Below are 13692 nucleotides of genomic sequence, written 5' to 3' on the forward strand. Positions count from 1 at the left end.
GGCATATAACCCATCCAAGCCTATAAGGGGCAGCATGAGGATTTTATCGGCACCAAAAGTGACTCGTTTGGTCTCTGTTTCTTGTACACAGGCACAAGACAGCATGACATTTCAGCAGATGCTCTGTCTGAATGGATCTGTGAGGTGGAGGTGTGTGGGGTCTGGGGAGTGGCCCTTGACAGGGATCTCTGTTAACTGTGCCTAGAATCCTGGGAAGATAAAAACCCTCCCTGCAGTGGGTATCCCTGGCTGGCCTGGAACCACCAACCTTTAGGATTTGGGACTATGGGAAGAAAAAGGGCAGATTCTCTAGTGATGGATAATACACGAACGGGGGAGATTCTCTAGTGATCGATAATACACAAACGCTTTAAAAGGCGTGAGCAAGCGTCCCTGGGTGGGCTCGAACCACCAACCTTTCGGTTAACAGCCGAACGCGCTAACCGATTGCGCCACAGAGACAGGAACTACTTATTTTGCCGCGCATTATGGGAAGGGCGCCTTTAACAAACTGCGCTTATCCCTTCCAGCCTCAGGGCTCGCCTGGCAGGACGATAGAGCAACGCCTTGGAAAACCCGAGCGATTAGAGCGGTGAATCGCTCTGGTCACGTTGGACACCTGCGCGGGAGATTCTGGAGCCAGAAGGACAGCCAAATGGCCTTCGCCCGCCCTGCCCCTCGCCTGCTTCAGAAGCCCCCGGAAACTCCCAGGTCCGCGACCCGGGCCCGAGCCGCCTGGGGGCCCCAAGGGAAGCTGAACGCCCAGTGGGCTCCCGGGATGGCTCTTCCGGTTCTCTGCGCCGCCTTCACTCAGTGAGGGAGCCTGTGCCCACCCGGCCCAGTCGCTTCCGGGGCCGCTGCGGAGCTGCCGCTGCCATCTTCGAATCCTGTGTCCCGCACGGGGGCTCCACCAGGGCAGGGATGGTGGCGAGGGTCGCTCGTGGGTCCCCTCGCGGGGAGCAGGGTCTGGCACTCACCAGGGCGCACGACTAGGACTTGTTGAATGACTCCATCGTCGCCTTTAGCTTTTAGTCCTTTGAAGAGGCTTGAGAATGGAAATCATGAGAGATTTTTCCATGGGGAAGTTCTTTTTACAAAGCGTTTATTCGGGTTGATTTCTCGGCACCCCGCGGGGCGGGCAACGGGCGGGGCCTCCAGTGCACCTTCTGCGCGGTGGAGAATAAATAGAGAATCTCAGCTGGGCGGTGGTCAGGCGGTGGTGGGTGGTGGGGCGGGAGGGCGGGAGCGGGGGAAGGGAAAAGCAAAAGCAGGGAAAGAAGCTGGGGAGCGGTGGAACAGACATGCAGATCTCCTGAAAGGCTCCTGGGGAGGCACAGGCGGGATCTTCCGGAGGTGAGAACTGTTTTTTTATTGTAGCAGAATGGGGAGGAATTGAGAGGAAAATGGAGATAGAACCTGAAAGAGCCCGAAACGAGAGAATCTGTAGCTCCCCAAGAATAAGATCTTCCAGAAAAATCAGACTCAAAACTAGGCGTCTGGGACCCCTGAAATCCTTGGAGGAGTAGCACCATCATGACCCTCTGTGTTCCTCTTGGCAAAAGGACTTGCTTCCATTGTTTGTTTTGTTCAATTGTTGTGTTTGTTTAATAAATAAAACCCTTTTCATGTATCTTTGAAATTATGTTGTTTCCATGACTTTATGATTGCAAACAATGCTGCGGTCGTCATTCTTGTGCATTTCTCATTGGCCACTGGTGTATTTTATAGGGTAGAGGCCTGGAGAGCAGTTGTTCCAGCATAGTGATTACATGGTTTTTTTGTATCATTCCATTTTCTTTCCTTTTTTGGCTTATTAGCTATAATTCTTTCTTTTATTATGTCAGTGATAGCTTTAAGGTTTCTAGAATATGTATTTATCAGTTTGCCCTCAAGTGACATTATACTTCCCTTTCTGGCCTTAATGCTAGTGTTGTCATGTATTTTGATTTTAGACGTGTTCTAAACCCCAACATCTAAGTACATACATAGCGATTTCCAGGCATCTCCATTTCTTTGTGTAGGTCCAGATTTCTGTCTGATATCCTTATCCTTAGGCCTGGAGGACTCCTTTAATGTTTGTTATAGTGTGGGTCAGTGAATGCTTTCATTTATTTGTATGTCTTTATTTTTATTTGTATTTTTTTTGAGATGGAGTCTCACTCTGTCACCCAGGCTGGAGTACAGTGGCATGATCTGGGCTCACTGCAACTTCCATCTCCTGGGTACAAGTGATTCTCATGCCTCAGCCTCCCGAGTAGCTGGGATTATAGGCATGTGCCACCACACCTGGCTAATCTTTGTATTTTTAGTAGAGACAAAGTTTTGCCATGTTGGCCAAGCTGGTCTCCAACTCCCTGACCTCAAGTGATCTGCCTGCCTTGGCCTCCCAAAGTGCTGGGATACACGCGTGAGCCACCGCACCTGGCCTCATTTTTTGTATGTCTTTAAATGTCCTTATTTCAGTCACATTTTTGGAAGATTTTTCGTTGTGGCTTAGAATTCCAGAATAACTTTTTTTCTCTCTCTCACTACTTTAATATGTTGCCACTTTGATGCCTTGTCATTGATATATCATCTTTTCTGTTTTTGTAAAACTGGCATAAAGGAGGCTTCCTGTACTTGTTATATAATTTTTGGAATGTGTATTTAAATTTTAAAAACTTTTATTATACTTTAAGTTCTGGGATACATGTGCAGAACGTCCAGGTTTGTTACATAGCTATACACATGCCATGGTGATTTACTGCACCCATCAACCCATCATCTACATGAGGTATTTCTCCTAATGCTATCCTTCCCTTTGCCCCCCACCCCCTACAGGCCCCAATGTGTGATGTTCCCCTCCATGTGTCCATGTGTTCTGATTTTTCAACTTCCTCTTATGAGTGACAACCTGCAGTGTTTGGTTTTCTATTCCTGTTAGTTTGCTGAGAATGATGGTTTCCAGCTTCATCCATGTCCCTCGGAAGGACATGAACGCTTTCTTTTTTATGGCTGCATAGTATTCCATGCTGTGTATGTGCCACATTTTCTTTATCCAGTCTATCATTGATGGGCCTTTGGGTTGGTTCCAAGTCTTTGCTATTGTGAATAGTGCATGTGTGCATGTGTCTTTATAGTAGAATGATTTATAATCCTTCAGGTATACACCCAGTAATGGGATTGCTGGGTCAAATGGTATTTCTGATTCTAGATCCTTGAGAAATTGCCACACTGTCTTCCAAAATAGTTGAACTAAATTAAAAATATGAAAATGGGCTGGGTGAGGTGGCTCATGCCTGTAATCTGAGCACTTTGGGAGGGGGAGGTGGGACGATCAATTGAGGCCCAGAGTTGGAGACCAGCCTGGATAAGATGGCAAGACTCTCTCTCTCTCTCTGTATATATATAATATATATACTATACATAATATACACAACTATATGTAATATATATACACACACTCTATGTGTGTATGTATACACACACACAGATATAGACACGTCCATCGTGAAAGTCCTAGATTCATCTTAAGTTCCACCGAAAGTGCAATTAAAGTAAAATGTGCCCACCCTGTGGGCCAACCCTACCTCCTGACATGTAGGTTGTGTTTGTGAGACATTCTCAACAGCATTTGCTTTCCCTAGCATAGTGGTTTTCATGTTTTCCTCACACCTGAATGTCCTCGGTGCAAAACCTGTCAGAATTCACTTCCTTTGCTGTTCCTCTTTGAGAATCCTCCAGGGTTTTGTTTACTTATTTATTTTATACCTTTTAAAAGCATAGAGACAAAGACTGGCGAGAGGCATATATTACTACATTAGTCTGAGCTCTCCAGAGAATGAAAACAAGCAGGATACACACACACACACACACACACACACACACAGAGAGAGAGAGAGAGAGAGAGAGAGAGAGAGAGAGAGAGATTTATATTGGCTAATGTGATTATGGAAGCAGAGAAGTCCGAGGTCTACACTGAGTAAGCTCTAGACCCAGGAGAGTCGAATGTAGTTCTCTACCAAGTCTGAGGCCCAAAGCAGAAGACTGATGTCCCAGCTCAAAGGCAGTGGAGCAGAAAGACTTCTTTCTTAGCCTTTCATTCTATTCAAGCCTTCTGTGGGTTGGATGAGGCCCACTCACACTGGGGAGAGCAATCTGCTTTACGCAGTTTACTGATTCAAATATCAATCTCATCCAGAAACACTCTCAGAAACACAGTGAGAAATATTGTTTAACCAAATATCTGGGCACCCCATGGACCATTCAAACTAACAGAAGAATTAATCTTCACAAATACTCTCAATAAGAGTGACTAATAAATTTAGCATCATGTCCTGCCTGTTTATCCCACGACATTTAATGTATTCCAGCGTAACATTGTCTTCCTTTCTCTTATAGTAGCAACATGTGAGAGTTTCATTGAAAGTAAGGTTGCCCAGGCACAGTGGCTCACCCCTGTAATCCCACACTTTGGGAGGCCGAGGTGGGCAGATCACCTGAGCTCAGGAGTTTGAGACCAGCCTGGATAACATGGTGAAACCCCATTTCTACTAAAAATGCAGAAAATTAGTTGGGCATGGTGGTGCATGCCCGTAATCCCAGCTACTCAGGAGGCTGAGGCAGGAGAATTGCTTGAACCTGGCAGGTGGATGTTGCAGTGAGCCAAGATCCCACCATTGCACTCCAGCCTGGGCAACAGGAGTGAAACTCCATTTCAAAAAAATAAAAATAAATAAATAAAGTGAGGTTAATTTTGACCTTATGGAGTCTCTCCCTAACCCCTACATACCATTGCCACTTGTGGATTGTCATTTTGTCATGGCTTTTATGTAAAAATATATCAAATATATTTAAAATATATATAAAAATATACAATTTTGAGTCTAACAGGTTATTCTCTTTTCCAGAGGACGAAGTTGCCAACCTAAAATAACAACCAAGAGAGGGTGGTTCTCCAAAGAAATGAATGTTTGGGAATAAACAGAGGATTTCAATACGGGATCCGCACACTACGGTATGAGGACCCATAGGCGCATCCCGGCAGGCTGAGAAGGGGAACCTTTCACAGCCGAAATGAGAAAGGTCACATGGTTGTTTAGAAACCATTATCCTTGGCCACAAGGAATAAAGGCAAGGGCAGCATCGGTCCAAGGCTGAATAGGCAGTTGCTGGGCAGATGTCCTTGCAGAGAGATTCTTTGGGTAAGGTTGTGGTGGCCTTTGTGCAAAGTTGTGGTTTTCAGGCAGTTCTTGTGGTAGTTTTTTGTCATGGGCATGTGTGTGTGAGCACCCCTCCTTTGTGATCTCCTGATTCAATTTTGTTAGGATTTGGCATAAGTGGCTCCATTTTTCATTCTGACAACTGTTACAGGTCATTGCTTTTCTACCGTTTTTACTAAGGGCTGGACTTGCTTAAGTTACAGGAAATTATGAGGTCTTGATTTGTATAATTATCAGAAATGCTCATGTTGCTGACTCAGTTGCTTACTTGGGATGTAATAATTGTCTTTTTTCTCCTTCCTGTACTGTAATTTACACAATCCTTAGAGGAGATTAATTCGATATTTTTCAGCTATGAAAAATGTGAATATGCCCATCAAGGAAAGCTGCCCCTCACATGCTAGGAATTTAGTTTCCTTCCTGTGCCAAGATCCATTTAGGTATAGCACTTTCCTGGAGCCAAGAGTTCCTATGAAATGGGGTGTGGCACATTGTGTATTAAGATCATCCTTATTATAGAGATGCCATTCTTGCAGATATTGACAACTACTATGTCCATAAGACTTTTACCAAACATCAGAAAGACAAGATATGAAAAAATTCTCATCGCTGCAGTCTCAAATGTCAGGAAAGACCAGAATCTTTAGGATAATGGACAATCAAGAAAGCCTCGCAGACTAGATTAGCTGTCATGTACTGCCAGTCAGGGAATGGATCCTTGTCAACCACCACCTAACAGAGATTGTCCCCAGAAGTTCACTTCATAACATCAAAACCAGAAACCCACACTGGTGCCACTGATGGCAGAAAATAATAATGCAAAAATGAGAAAGAAACAGTACGAGAGAGAGAAGACATAGAGGGAGAGAGAGACCTGTACTATAGCCATACTTAGTGGGTAAAAGCCAAAGAGCTCAATTTCTATTCATGATATTCATTAGAAGAACCAAGGGAACAGGAGCTAATAGCTCTGAGCGTTCAGGCCTTCACAAGATGCCTGTAGGGTGGAGGGTTCTGTTGGCTCCAGTGATGTTTCTCAGATAGGCTAATTGTTATGGACACAACCCCTGAAAAAAATCTATCAAATAATAATACAGGGACAGCTATCTGCATGCTAATTTACCATCGTATAGGAGGGAGAATGGGCATTAGATTGGTTTTGGCAAATAAAAGCAAAACCAAGATTTATGAAGAAAAGAGGAAAGGGGAGAAGAAAAAATCGCCTGGGACCTTTGTGATTTTGCTCCCCTTGTATAAGGGGACTTGACAGAAAACTTTCCAAGAGGTCACTGTGGCGCATCTTCTCCTGACCAGTGTGACTTGGTCATCACAGAAAACAATCACGGATGTTGCAGGACTTTAAAATATCTTAGAAGTTTATCAGTTCATCCTAGGTCAAAGAGTATCTGTGTGTGATGTCCACCATGTCCTTCTGTTGTATAACCCCTCAGTTAAGCCAGGAGGGTGCCTCTCCCCTCGTGACCAGCCTGGGCAACACGGCAAAATCCCATCTCTACAAAAAAATACAAAAATTAGCCTATCGTGTGGCACATACCTGTGGTCCCAGCTCCTTGCGGCGCTGAGGCAAGAAAATCGCTCTGCCTCAGGAGGTCCAGGCTGCAGTGAGCCATGTTTGCACCACTGCACTCCAGTCTGGGTGACCAAGGCTGGAATATCATACATCGATGTGTAGAAAGTTTGTTGTGCCAGCAAATAAATGACAAAAGGGACACTGACAGAATTGGGAAACAAATTGGAATATGATTTGGTACCACTCCCATGAAAGATTAATTTGCAGAATGTACTCAAATTAGAAGCATTAAATAAATTCTATAATGTAAAAATAGCACATCTTGTTCTCTACACTATAGAAATATCTGCATGAGTGACCGAAGATATGTGTACAAGAATGATGGTGATTGTAGCATCATTTGTAATCCTAAAACCGTGAAACACACCTCACTTCAAAAACATTTTGAAAAGAGTTAAATAAATCATGCACAAACTGAGGAAGAAATGCTGTTTTCACGAACAATGGCGAGGATCACCATGAGGATGACTGATTCCACTGGTCACATCACTGATAGAGCAATCAGTAAACCCAGGCACATCCTGGGGATAGGATACTGCTGTAATAGGCCTCCTATTATTAAACATGAAAAACTTGAAGCACAAAATGTCTACCTCACCGAGCCAAGTCATGGGAGCAAGGAAGATTTTTATCACACCACAAGCGAGATCCTTTCTAAGGTCTGTGGGATTCCTGAGTTTGACAGGTATGGCGTGCGGTGGCCCTTGCTAAGCCTCAGACTTAAGGTGGATAGGAAGTGGGGACACGTGTGTCTTGTGATCAATCAGGAGTTGGTTGTCCAATCAACAGAAACAGGTTAAAATAAAAGCCCAGGGCCCGACTCGAACCACCAACCTTTACGGTTAACAGCAGAACGGTCTGACGAATTGCGCCACAGAAACACGTTCCGTGCCTTCTTCTGGGCGCTATAGGAAGGGTGCACTCCCCAAACTCCCCATCCCCTCAAATCTTCAGGGCCCTCCCGGCAGGATGACTGTGTAAGTTCCAGGTCCTTGGAAAACTGGAGAGATTAGAGCGGTGAATTGTGGTGTTGGACACGCGCGTTGGGACATTCTAGAGCACGAAGGACAGCCGTATGGCCTTCGCCCGCCCTGCCCCTCGCCTGCTTCAGAAGCCCCCGGAAACGCCCCGGTCCGCAACCCGAGCCCGAGGGGCCGCCTTGGGGACCCAAGGGAAGCAGGACGCCTGGTGGGCTCCCGGGATGCCTCTTCCGGTTCTTTGTGCCGCCTTCATCTACTGAGGGAGCCTGTGCCCACCCTGGCCAGTCGCTTCTGAGGCAGCTGCGGAGCTTCCGCTGCCGTCTTCGGCTCCTGTGTGCCGCACGGGGGCTCCACCAGGGCAGGGATGGTGGTGAGGGTCTCTGGTGGGTCCCTTCGCGGGAAACAGGGTCTGGCACTCACCAGGGCGCACGACTAGGACTTGAATTAATCCATCGTCGCCTTTAGTTTTTAGTCCTTTGAAGAGCTCTGAAAATAGAAATCAGGAACTGTTTTTCCACGGGGAAGTTTTGTTTTGTTTTGTTTTGTTTTTGAGACAGGGTCTGATTTGGTCGCCCAGGCTGGAGTGCAGAGGTGCAAACACGGCTCACTGCAGCCTCGACCTCCTGGGGCAGAGCGATTTTCTTGCCTCAGCCCCCAGAGGAGCTGGGACTACAGGCGTGAGCCACACGACGGGCTACTTTTTGTATTTTTTATAGAGACGGGATTTCGCCGTGTTGCCCAGGCTGGTCGAGAAGGGGAAGTAAGTTCTTTTTAAAAAGCGTTTATTCCGATTGATTTCCTGGCATCCCGTGGGGCGGACAACGGGCGAGGCCTCCAGTAAACCTTCTGCCAGGTGGAGCTGCAGGGGCTCAACTGCGCTGTTTTTGAGTGGGTGCTTGGGGCACCAGGGCGGGAGCGGGGCATGGGGTGGGTCTAAGGGGGAACTGCAAGGAGGAGAGCAAGGAAGTCGGTAGAGGCGGGAACCCTGGCGAGGAAACTTCCCAGTAGCTTTGTTCAGCGGGAAGGACCGGATCCTTGAGAGATGAACCTCATCTTTTCTCCTGTAGCAGAGTGGGGAGAAAGGGAGGAAAAATGGAGAGACACCAAGAAAGAAGGAAAATCATGAGGACGCTTAGGCCGAAGCAGCCCTATATTAAATTTAAAGAAGAAAGCAGGCGGCTTCCTGTGATCCTATATTGGTTAGTACTCTGCATCTTGGCCAAGGGTCAAATCCGAGTCCAGGCAGTATCCCTCCTGGGGCGTGGCACTCCTCCTTTCCTTTAGACTGCAACCTCTGCCTAGGCTGCGCTCTTTACCTGCGACTAGAGAGCTTACAACTTACCCGTGCCTTCCGAGCTCTGTGCAGCGGTGAGAATAGAAGGAACCCCTGCCCTGCACGCTGGGGTCCGGTCATCTTGAAGGCTGGGCTTTTGCTCCCTCTCTGAGCAAGTGTAACACCCAAAACGTGAGCTACTCCTTCTCAGTCAGCCTTATTGACACGATGTGGCCATACTGTTTTTCTGGTTCAGATATTTCAAACATCGGTTTGGCCTTTTAAGGTCAAATCAGAAACAAGTGAAAGGACATGAGGAGAGTTTGCACTCCAACTGGGAATTTTAAGTAAAGCCTAAAGAATACAATAAAATCTAAACTTAATGTCATTGCCCAACACAAAATTTTTATTTCTGTTTTTATTTATTTATTTTTGCTATCAGTAAATGACTGAAATATAATCCACACAGACCAAAGTGTGCCAATCTTAAGTGCACAGCCCAGTGCATTTTGATGTAAGAAACCATCACCCAGATCAAGTTATAGGACATCATTTTCACCAGCCCAAAAAGTCATTAGAGCCCCTTTACAGTCAGTCCTCACCCCATCCCCAGGTAGGCAATCACCATTCTGATTTCTGTCTCTATGGATTACTTTTGCTTCTTCTTGAAATTCACGTAAAGGAATATACTGACTTTGTCTGCGTTTTTTTTTTTTTTTTTTTTTTTAATGCAAAGATGGTTTTGAGATGCGTCCATTTTATGGCATGTATCTCAGCTTTTCGATGTTATTGACGAATACAATACCATTGATGGACAATTGGGATATTTCTACTTTTGACTATTGTGAATAAAGTGTTTAGGAATATTGTACTATGGGCCTTTTTATGGACCTGTGCCTTCATTTCTCTTGAGTATAAACCTAGTAATGGAATGGCCGGGTCATGGAGCAGGCGTAGTTTTAACTGTATCAGAAACTATCAGTCTTTTAGAATGGTTGCACTATCATATTCTCTTGCCAGCAACAAGGGATATATTTGCTCTGCATTCTTATAGACTAGTGGTTTTCCCTGTCTCTTAAATGTTGGCCATTCTGATGGGCATGTAATGGTGTCTCATGGCATTTTAGATTTGTGTTTTCTGAATGAGTAATGGTGCTGAGAATTCTTTCTTTTGACATTTGGACATGAAGAAAGCTTCTTTTGTGGAAAAACACTGTTCAAGTGTTTTGTTCATTTTAAATTGGCTTGACTCTTTCCCCTTGCCCCTTTTTACACAAACTTTATGTTAGAATAGAAAAATTGAGAAGCTAGTACACAGAATGGAGTAAAGAGGCTGGAATGGGTTTTGGGGAACCAACTCACATTTCATAGTTGTTTTAACATCCCCATCCAAGAACAATGTATGTTTTTCAAAGACATCCCCTTATTGAAATATGCAGAGAAAGTGTGGGATAAAAGAGCATATACTAAACTTCTCAGAACGAGTTTCTAGAAGTGGACAAGGGAATAGGAATCAGATAAACAGAGGAAAGGATAGACAGTATGGGCCTTGCTCAGAGTGGCCACCATAATATGTCCTGAGCTAAGGACATGGAATTTCAAAAACAGTATAGGAAAACAGAAAGTTTACCCAGACAGACCAGTCTAGTTAAGAAAAGCAGGAAGAGACATTAAAAAACAAAGCAAAAACAGGGAAATCATACAATGAAATGCTGGCAATGAGACTAACTATGCCCATCATCTCCAACATAACACTAATTACTGCTAATTATAATGGATCTAAATCTCTCAGATTGGATAGAAAAGGAAATGCTGGCTCTAACAGTTTAATGGACAGAAAAGGGTTACATATTAAAAGCCGTGCATATTAACCTTAGCACACGAATGCAGGATCAGAAAACGAAATACCACGTGTTCTCACTCATCAGTGGGAGCTGAATGATGAGAACACTTGGACAGATAGGATGGGGGTGGGGACAACACACACTGGAGCCTGCCAGAGGGTGAGGCTGGGAAGAGGGGAGAGCAGCAGAAAGAGGAGCTAATGGATGCTGGGCTTAGTGCCTGGGTAATGGGATGATATGTGCAGCAAACCACCATGGCACAGGTTTACCTATGAGACAAACCTGCACATCCTCCACATGTACCCCTGAAATTAAAGTAAAAATTGGAAATGAAACATTTAAAAAGAAAAGAAAACAAACAACAACAACAAAGAGAGCGGTGCAAATCTGTATCAGGCTTATCAGAAACAAAAGAAGGAGAGTGAAAACATGGATATCAGACAAAGGCAAACAGCAAAATAACGCTTTACATTAGCTAGAGGAGTAACATCCTAGCATCTACCTAGAGTCGAATGGAATCGAATGGGACTGTTTTTTCCTGAACTGGCCTCCTTGGGTGGCCGACCAGGGCATGGTGAAGGGAAAAAATCTTGAAGCGAAACGTCCATTTCTTCGCTCTTGTTTTGGTCTCTGTAAGGCATAAGAAGTTAAAAGCAAGATCTGATCCCTGGAGTTTTCCAGGAGTTCGAAATAGGTATATGAAGAAAGAAGCTCAGTTATCACCCAGGTCTCCGGGAGTATCCCAGGTATAGTGCCAAGAGTCCAGCTTTCCAAACCGGGGTCCCTGGGTTCTGAAGGCCTTTTTGGGGAAAGTACTGATGTTCGTGTTAAGGTTGGGAGGAAAGGGTTTGGAAGGCCCCAAGCGGCGGAAAGGCAAAGAGAAGATATCAAGAAGCGAGGCAAGAACTTTCCACAGTCCCACGTTGGATACAGCACCAGAGACAGGAAACCGGTTGAATTTCTGGTGTTTTCCTACAGAGGTTTGTTACCCAGTTGCACAGAGCCTACTTCAAAATTAGGCTTTTTCAAGTCAACTCTTTTAATGCGAAGCCTTAAGTTTGTGGTGTTGCCTGATGCAAATCTCCACTGTAAGCCTTTGCTCTGAGTGTCTTTTTTGTTCGTTAATCTTCCAAAGAGAACGGGGAAAACCTTGAGTCCGTATCTTACCTCTTTCCAGGGAAAGGTCACAGGGTTTGTGACCAGCGGGCGTTGGTGGTTCAGTGGTAGAATTCTCGCCTCCCACGCGGGAGACCCGGGTTCGATTCCCGGCCAATGCAGTCTCTGGTTTTTACATTTACTTACCATAATTGTTCTTCAGGTAGGTCACAAACGCGGTAATAAAATGAAGAAAAAGGGAACTACTGTATAGCTTTCGGGTTCCTTCCGGAGTGGAATTTCTCTAAGCAGGTACTTTGCAGAGACTGTCTTTGAATTAGCCAGTGTGTCTGGTTGGTCTCTGCGTCTTTGCATATTTGGCCCTAAAACCGGAGGGACTTTTATTGTCTCTTCTGGCGGATCCCTGAAATACAAAGAGTCACCTGGACATTGATTTCACTGCCTGGACCTTGGACAGACTATATGACCACGTCTCGCGATGGAGTGCAGCTTAAGAAATAAATGACATTCCCGAAAGGAGAGAAGCTGTGGGGTAGGGCGGACACATGCAGTGACGGGGAACTGGAACCCAGGGAAAGGGGAGGCGTGTGGGGAGGAACCCGAGTGCAGATGAGGGGAGCTGCGGAGAGGGGCCTCGGACCTTCCTGTTGAGGAAGGCCCAGTCTTTGGTGGTCTGGGCAAAATGAAGGATGGCCCCCGAGTGGAGAGTAGCACGTCCCCAAAACTCATTTCTATCACCCGCGTTTGTTTTACACTCCACCAGGCAAATCTTCTGTCCAAGGGATTCTTTTTATTGCTTCTCTTTAAGCAGAGTGGTGGGGAGGCCATGACAACCACTAGCTCTGGAGGTTTGGGGAGGAAACCTGGAAAAAGAATGCTCCAGGATCATCTGGTTTGTCCGCCCCTGTTTTCATCTACCCTTTTCCTCAGCGAAACTTATATGGGTCCAGGATGTAACATCGCAGCTGTCACATTGGCGGATTAAGAGCCGCTGACAAATCTTCCCCCAAAGGGGAAAGAGCCCCATTTGGCCCATAGCCATGGAGTCAGAAGCAAGAGCAGAATCGAAAATGCTTTTCTCTATGTCGTTCTCTCTCTCCTACCTGTGAGCATCAACCTTCCACGCACGCTGGTTCAAAACCGCCTTAGTCTCTATAGGAAGTTTACCATTTTTCACAGTTTTGGTAAACCACGTTTCCTTCTTGCTTCTACAGTTCTTCCAGGGTTGAGTTTCAGGAGCTGCTCAGCAGTGCAGGCTAGTTCTACATCCTGGTTCAAAATCATCTGTCTAGTTTTGCTACTAGGGTAAAGTTTGCCTCCTAGACCAGAGTTAAGACATGTTCCCTCAGCTTCCATTTTCTAGAGATAATTGGTATGATTTCTTCCTTAAATGTTTAGTAGGGAAACCATCTAGACCTGGTGCTTTGTTCTGGAAGGTTGTTAAGCTTTGCTTCAATTTCAGTAATAGAGATCTATTTAGGTTATCTACTTCTCCTTGTGTGAGTTTTGGTAGACTGTGTCTTTCAAGGACTTGGTCCAATTCATCAAGTTATCAAATTTGTGAGCACAGAATTGTTGATAATCCTCATTTGTTATCCTTTTAATGTCCATGAGATCAGAAATGAGGACCTTCTTTTCTTTTTTTATTAGTAATTTGTATCTTCTCTCATTGTCTCTTGGTTCACTA

At 45.2% G+C, this 13692-nt stretch overlaps 2 non-coding genes and 2 pseudogenes across 2 annotated transcripts; 2 read left to right on the plus strand and 2 right to left on the minus strand.

Moving 5' to 3' along the window:
• Positions 1–388: 388 nt before the first annotated feature.
• TRNAN-GUU lies at positions 389–462 on the minus strand. Its single transcript has one exon. It is a non-coding gene; the product is annotated as a tRNA-Asn (tRNA).
• On the plus strand, positions 438–1630 carry LOC111530595 (annotated as a pseudogene).
• Positions 1631–7734: 6104 nt separating this feature from the next.
• Positions 7735–11861, minus strand: LOC113223470 (annotated as a pseudogene).
• Positions 11862–12095: 234 nt separating this feature from the next.
• Positions 12096–12166, plus strand: TRNAG-CCC. Its single transcript has one exon. It is a non-coding gene; the product is annotated as a tRNA-Gly (tRNA).
• The last annotated feature ends 1526 nt before the right edge of the window (positions 12167–13692 follow it).

The sequence above is a fragment of the Piliocolobus tephrosceles genome, unplaced genomic scaffold (genome assembly GCF_002776525.5).
Source record: "Piliocolobus tephrosceles isolate RC106 unplaced genomic scaffold, ASM277652v3 unscaffolded_41460, whole genome shotgun sequence".
NCBI classification, from domain to species: Eukaryota; Metazoa; Chordata; class Mammalia; order Primates; family Cercopithecidae; genus Piliocolobus; species Piliocolobus tephrosceles.